We start from the raw sequence: 7,622 nt of genomic DNA on the forward strand, positions 1-7,622 counted from the left end.
AATATATAGGCCCAAAACGAATATATATAGTAAGCGCGCGCCTACACCACCGGTCAGCACCTCCACATCGTGAGCCTCGGATCGCTCGTCTTGAGCCCGTCGAATTCCGCTCAACCATAGTAAAACATTTCTTGTATCCATATTTATATATAATGCAGAGGAGAGTAATTATATATATAGTAGCGCGGCGCCTACACGACCGTCAGTCAGCTCCAACATCATGAGCCGTCAAAATTCCGCTCAACCATAGTAAAAATTTCTGTACCCATATATATATATATGCCCGAGGAAGTAATTATATATATGGACGTATAGTAGAAGAAGAGATCGAGCTGGCCTTTCTAGAGCACCTTGCCGACAGCACCATGCCAAGCTAGCTACGTCACATTCATACACCAAAATTATAGCTGCCAATATATATATAATAGCGCCCACCCAAGTCATCGCCACCCAAGACTCCCACCATGGCCTCCCGAAACAGCAGGACCGCTCGCGCTAGAGTGGCAGCGGCGGCACTACTACTGCTTCTGCCCCGCTTCTTGTACTTCGCGACAACCGTCTCAAAAGCCCTCGGCGGCGCGTCCACACCTGCTAACCCCAGCCTGCAGTCTGCCGCCCCGTCGCCCATGGCGACTGATTCGAAGCCGGGCGACGCCGCTGGCAAGCTGCTGGCGACGAAGGTCGTTTCCCCCCTACCGTTGCGCCAGGCTGCACCGAGATAAGCGCCGTCGTCTCCCCCCGCCGTTACCGTGCCGTTCGGTGGACCGGTGGCACATCTCGCCGGTGTGAATGTCATACTAGTACCACTAGTCCGGGCATCAACGGGCACAACAACGAGCCCCCCCTCGCCAGGCGTGATGTAATGATGTTTCTCGGCCGGAGTACCTGCGCTTCTGCTGCATTCTTGCATGAGGCGTGCTTCTCATGTCATGTTCCATGGCGAGAGAGGCCTCAACTTGCATTTATGCAACAATGGTTTGTTAGTGCTTAGTGTTGATGAGCTTGTAAGACCTTTTATGAGTCATTTCTCGGTCATGGCAACAAGCAATTTGAATACAAAGTGGCGACTGGACATGTCGGCCCCTCCAGCAGCCGACAAGGGCAATGTCACCATTTTTCAAGCACCATCCATCTCAACGAAAGCATGATCTTTCATGGGTATATATATTTGCCAATTTGCATCTATGTAGTTCATTTATTGCAGCCACTATAGCTCATATTTATTTGTATCCATATATACTGCCATATCAGGAGAATGTATCATACATACATGGTAGCGCCTTGCCAAGCTAGCTGCGTCACATTCACACACCAAAATATATAGGCAGCCAAATATATATATATAGTAAGCGTGGCGCCTACACCACCGGTCAGTCACCTCCAACATCGTGAGCCGTCGGATTCGCTCGTCGTGAGCGTCGAAATTCCGCTCAACCATAGTAAAAAATTTCTTGTTATCCATATTATATATATAATGCCAGATTAATTATATATACGTGGTAGATATAGACGGATAGTAGAAGAGATCGAGCTGGAGCCTGTATAGAGCTCCTTGCCGACGAGCACCTTGCCAAGCTAGCTACGTCACATTCATACACCAAATATATAGGCTGCCAAATATATATATAAGTAGCGCCCACCACAAGTTAGTCGCCACCCGACGTCAGCCAACAAATGGCCACCCGAAACAGCAGGACCGCCGCCAGAGTGGCAGCGGCAGGCACTGCTTGCTTCTGCCGCCGCTTCTTGTACTTGCGACAACCGTCTCGCAGGCCTCGGCGGCGCGTCCTGCACCTGCTAACCCCAGCCTGCAGTCTGCCGCCCCGGCGCCCGTGGCGACTGATGTCGAAGCCGGGCGACGCCGCCGGCAAGCTGCTGGTGACGAAAGGGTCGTTTCCCCTTCCGATGCTCTAGGCTGCACCGAGATAAGCGCTCGTCGTCTCCCCGCCGTTACCCGTGCCGTTCGGTGGACCGGTGGCACATCTCGCCGGTGGTGAATGTCATACTAGTACCTCTAGTCCAGGCATAGCAACGGGCACAACAATGAGCCGCCCCCTCGCCAGGCGTGATGTAATGATGTTCTCGGCCGGAGTACCTGCGCTTCTGATAGCATTCTTGCATGAGGCGTGCTTCTCATGTTCATGTTCCATGGCTGAGAGAGGCCTCAGCATGCATTTATGCAACAATGGTTTGTTAGTGCTTAGTGTTGATGAGCTTGTAGACCTTTTATGAGTCATTTCTCGGTCATGGCAACTAGGCAATTTGAATACAAAGTGGCGATTGGACATGTCGGCTCTCCAGCAGCCGACAGGGGCAATGTCACCATTTTTCAAGCACCATCCATCTCAACGAAAGCATGATCTTTCATGGTGTATATATATTTAAAATTTGCATCTATGTAGTTCATTTATGGCAGCCACTATAGCTCATATTTATTTGTATCCATATATACTACGCCAGATCAGGAGAATATATCATACATACATGGGTAGCGCCTTGCCAGCTAGCTGCGTCACATTCACACATCAAAATATATAGGCAGCCCAATATATATATATAGTAGCGCGGCGCCTACACCACCGGTCAGTCACCTCCAACATCGTGAGCCGTCGGATCGCGCATCGTGAGCCGTCGAAATTCCGCTAAACCATACTTAAAAATTTCTTGTATCCATATTATATATATAATGCCAGAGGAGAGTAATTATATATATAGTAGCGCGGCGCCTACACGACCGGTCAGTCCGCTCCAACATCATGAGCCGTCAAAATTCCGCTCACCATAGTAAAAAATTTCTTGTACCCATATTATATATATATATATGCCCCAGGAGAGTAATTAATAATATAGACGTATAGTAGAAGAGAGATCGAGCTGGAGCCTGTATAGAGCACCTTGCCGACGAGCACCATGCCAGCTAGCTACGTCACATTCATACAACCAAAATATATAGCTGCCAAATATATATATAAGTAGCGCCACCACAGTCAGTCGCCACCGACGTCAGCCAACAAATGGCCTCCCGAAACAGCAGGACCGCCGCCTAGAGTGGCAGCGGCGGCACTGCTGCTTCTGCCGACGCTTCTGTACTTGCGACAACCGTCTCGCAGAAGCCTCGGCGGCGCGTCCTGCACCTAGCTAACCCCAGCCTGCAGTCTGCCGCCCCGGCGCCCGTGGCCACTGATGTCGAAGCGGGGCGACGCCGCCGGCAAGCTGCTGGTGACGAAGGTCGTTTCCCCTTACCGATGCGCCAGGCTGCACCGAGATAAGCGCCGTCGTCTCCCCTACCGTTACCATGCCGTTCGGTGGACCGGTGGCACATCTCGCCGGTGGTGAATGTCATACTAGTACCTCTAGTCCGGGCATAGCAACGGGCACAACAATGAGCCGCCCCCTCGCCAGGCGTGACGTAATGATGTTCTCGGCCGGAGTACCTGCGCTTCTGATACATTCTTGCATGAGGCGTGCTTCTCATGTCGTGTTCCATGGCGAGAGAGGCCTCAGCATGCATTTATGCATCAATGGTTTGTTAGTGCTTAGTGTTGATGAGCTTGTAAGACCTTTTATGAGTCATTTATTGGTCATGGCGACTAGCAATTTGAATTCAAAGTGGCGACTGGACATGTCGGCCCTCCAGCAGCCGACAGGGGCAATGTCACCATTTTTCAAGCACCATCCGTCTCAACGATAGCATGATCTTTCATGGTGTATATATATTTGCAATTTGCATCTATGTAGTTCCTTTATTGCAGCCACTATAGCTCATATTTATTTGTATCCATATATACTGCTAGATCAGGAGAATATATCATACATACATGGTAGCGCCTTGCCAAGCTAGCTGCGTGACATTCACACACCAAAATATATAGGCAGCCAAATATATATTATATATAGTAGCGCGGCGCCTACACCACCGGTCAGTCACCTCCAACATCGTGAGCCGTCGGATCGCTCGTCGTGAGCCGTCGAAATTCCGCTCAACCATAGTAAAAAATTTCTTGTATCCATATTATATATATAATGCAAGAGGAGAGTAATTATATATATAGTAGCGCGGCGCCTACACCACCGGTCAGTCAGCTCCAACATCATGAGCCGTCGAAATTCCGCTCAACCATAGTAAAAAATTTCTTGTACCCATATTATATATATAATGCCAGAGGAGAGTAATTATATATATAGACGTATAGTAGAAGAAGAGATCGAGCTGGACCTTTATAGAGCGCCTTGCCGACGAGCACCTTGCCAAGCTAGCTACGTCACATTCATACACCAAAATATATAGGCTGCCAAATATATATATAAGTAGCGCCCACCACAAGTCAGTCGCCACCGGACGTCAGCCAACAAATGGCCTCCCGAAACAGCAGGACCGCCGCTAGAGTGGCAGCGGCAGGCACTGCTGCTTCTGCCGCCGCTTCTTGTACTTGCGACAACCGTCTTGCAAAGCCTCGGCGGCGCGTCCTGCACCTGCTAACCCCAGCCTGCAGTCCTGCCGCCCCGGCGCCCATGGCGACTGATGTCGAAGCCGGGCGACGCCGCCGGCAAGCTGCTGGTGACGAAGGTCGTTTCCCCCTACCGTTGCGCCAGGCTGCACCGAGATAAGCGCCGTCGTCTCCCCGCCGTTACCGTGCCGTTCGGTGGACCGGTGGCACATCTGCCGTGGTGAATGTCATACTAGTACCTCTAGTCCGGGCATAGCAACGGGCACAACAATGAGCCGCCCCCTCGCCAGGCGTGATGTAATGATGTTCTCGGCCGAAGTACCTGCGCTTCTGATGCATTCTTGCATGAGGCGTGCTTCTCATGTCATGTTCCATGGCGAGAGAGGCCTCAGCTTGCATTTATGCAACAATGGTTTGTTAGTGCTTAGTGTTGATGAGCTTGTAAGACCTTTTATGAGTCATTTCTCGGTCATGGCAACTAGCAATTTGAATACAAAGTGGCGACTGGACATGTCGGCTCTCCAGCAGCCGACAGGGGCAATGTCACCATTTTTCAAGCACCATCCATCTCAACGAAAGCATGATCTTTCATGGTGTATATATATTTAAAATTTGCATCTATGTAGTTCATTTATTGCAGCCACTATAGCTCATATTTATTTGTATCCATATATACCGCCAGATCAGGAGAATATATCATACATACATGGTAGCGCCTTGCCAAGCTAGCTGCGTCACATTCACACACCAAAATATATAGGCAGCCCAATATATATATATATAGTAGCGCGGCGCCTACACCACCGGTCAGTCACCTCCAACATCGTGAGCCGTCGGATCGCTCGTCGTGAGCCGTCGAAATTCCGCTCAACCATAGTAAAAAATTTCTTGTATCCATATTATATATATAATGCCAGAGGAATTATATATACGTGGTATATATAGACGTATAGAAGAAGAAGAGATCGAGCTGGAGCCTGTATAGAGCTCCTTGCCGACGAGCACCTTGCCAAGCTAGCTACGTCACATTCATACACCAAAATATATAGGCTGCCAAATATATATATAAGTAGCGCCCACCACAAGTCAGTCGCCACCGACGTCAGCCAACAAATGGCCACCCGAAACAGCAGGACCGCCGCCAGAGTGGCAGCGGCGGCACTGCTGCTTCTGCCGCCGCTTCTTGTACTTGCGACAACCGTCTCGCTGGCCTCGGCGGCGCGTCCTGCACCTGCTAACCCCAGCCTACAGTCTGCCGCCCTGGCGCCCGTTGGCGACTGATGTCGAAGCCGGGCGACGCCGCCGGCAAGCTGCTGGTGACGAAGGTCGTTTCCCCTTCCGATGCGCCAGGCTGCACCGAGATAAGCGCCGTCGTCTCCCCGCCGTTACCGTGCCGTTCGGTGGACCGGTGGCACATCTCGCCGGTGGTGAATGTCATACTAGTACCTCTAGTCCGGGCATAGCAACGGGCACAACAATGAGCCGCCCCCTCGCCAGGCGTGATGTAATGATGTTCTCGGCCGGAGTACCTGCGCTTCTGCTGCATTCTTGCATGAGGCGTGCTTCTCATGTCATGTTCCATGGCGAGAGAGGCCTCAGCTTGCATTTATGCAACAATGGTTTGTTAGTGCTTAGTGTTGATGAGCTTGTAAGACCTTTTATGAGTCATTTCTCGGTCATGGCAACTAGCAATTTGAATACAAAGTGGCGACTGGACATGTCGGCCCTCCAGCAGCCGACAGGGGCAATGTCACCATTTTTCAAGCACCATCCATCTCAACGAAAGCATGAATCTTTCATGGTGTATATATATTTGCAATTTGCATCTATGTAGTTCATTTATTGCTGCCACTATAGCTCATATTTATTTGTATCCATATATACCGCCAGATCAGGAGAATATATCATACATACATGGTAGCGCCCTGCCAAGCTAGCTGGGTCACATTCACACACCAAAATATATAGGCAGCCAAATATATATATATAGTAGAGCGGCGCCTACACCACCGGTCAGTCACCTCCACATCGTGAGCCGTCGGATCGCTCGTCGTGAGCTGTCGAAATTCCGCTCAACCACAGTAAAAAATTTCTTGTATCCATATTATATATATAATGCCAGAGTAATTATATATACGTGGTATATATAGACGTATAGTAGAAGAAGAGATCGAGCTGGAGCCTGTATAGAGCTCCTTGCCGACGAGCACCTTCCCAAGCTAGCTACGTCACATTCATACACCAAAATATATAGGCTGCCAAATATATATATAAGTAGCGCCCACCACAAGTCAGTCGCCACCGACGTCAGCCAACAAATGGCCACCCGAAACAGCAGGACCGCCGCCAGAGTGGCAGCGGCGGCACTGCTGCTTCTGCCGCCGCTTCTTGTACTTGCGACAACCGTCTCGCATGGCCTCGGCGGCGCGTCCTGCACCTGCTAACCCCAGCCTGCAGTCTGCCGCCCCGGCGCCCGTTGGCGACTGATGTCGAAGCCAGGGCGACGCCGCCGGCAAGCTGCTGGTGACGAAGGTCGTTTCCCCTTACCGATGCGCCAGGCTGCACCGAGATAAGCGCCGTCGTCTCCCCGCCGTTACCGTGCCGTTCGGTGGACCGGTGGCACATCTCGCCGGTGGTGAATGTCATACTAGTACCTCTAGTCCGAGCATAGCAACGGGCACAACAATGAGCCGCCCCCTCGCCAGGCGTGATGTAATGATGTTCTCGGCCGGAGTACCTGCGCTTCTGCTGCATTCTTGCATGAGGCGTGCTTCTCATGTCATGTTCCATGGCGAGAGAGGCCTCAGCTTGCATTTATGCAACAATGGTTTGTTAGTGCTTAGTGTTGATGAGCTTGTAAGACCTTTTATGAGTCATTTCTCGGTCATGGCAACTAGCAATTTGAATACAAAGTGGCGACTGGACATGTCGGCCCTCCAGCAGCCGACAGGGGCAATGTCACCATTTTTCAAGCACCATCCATCTCAACGAAAGCATGATCTTTCATGGTGTATATATATTTGCAATTTGCATCTATGTAGTTCATTTATTGCATGCCACTATAGCTCATATTTATTTGTATCCATATATACCTGCCAGATCAGGAGAATATATCATACATACATGGTAGCGCCTTGCCAAGCTAGCTGCGTCACATTCACACACCAAAATATA

This window comes from Miscanthus floridulus, chromosome 16, assembly GCF_019320115.1.
Source record: "Miscanthus floridulus cultivar M001 chromosome 16, ASM1932011v1, whole genome shotgun sequence".
NCBI lineage: Eukaryota > Viridiplantae > Streptophyta > Magnoliopsida > Poales > Poaceae > Miscanthus > Miscanthus floridulus.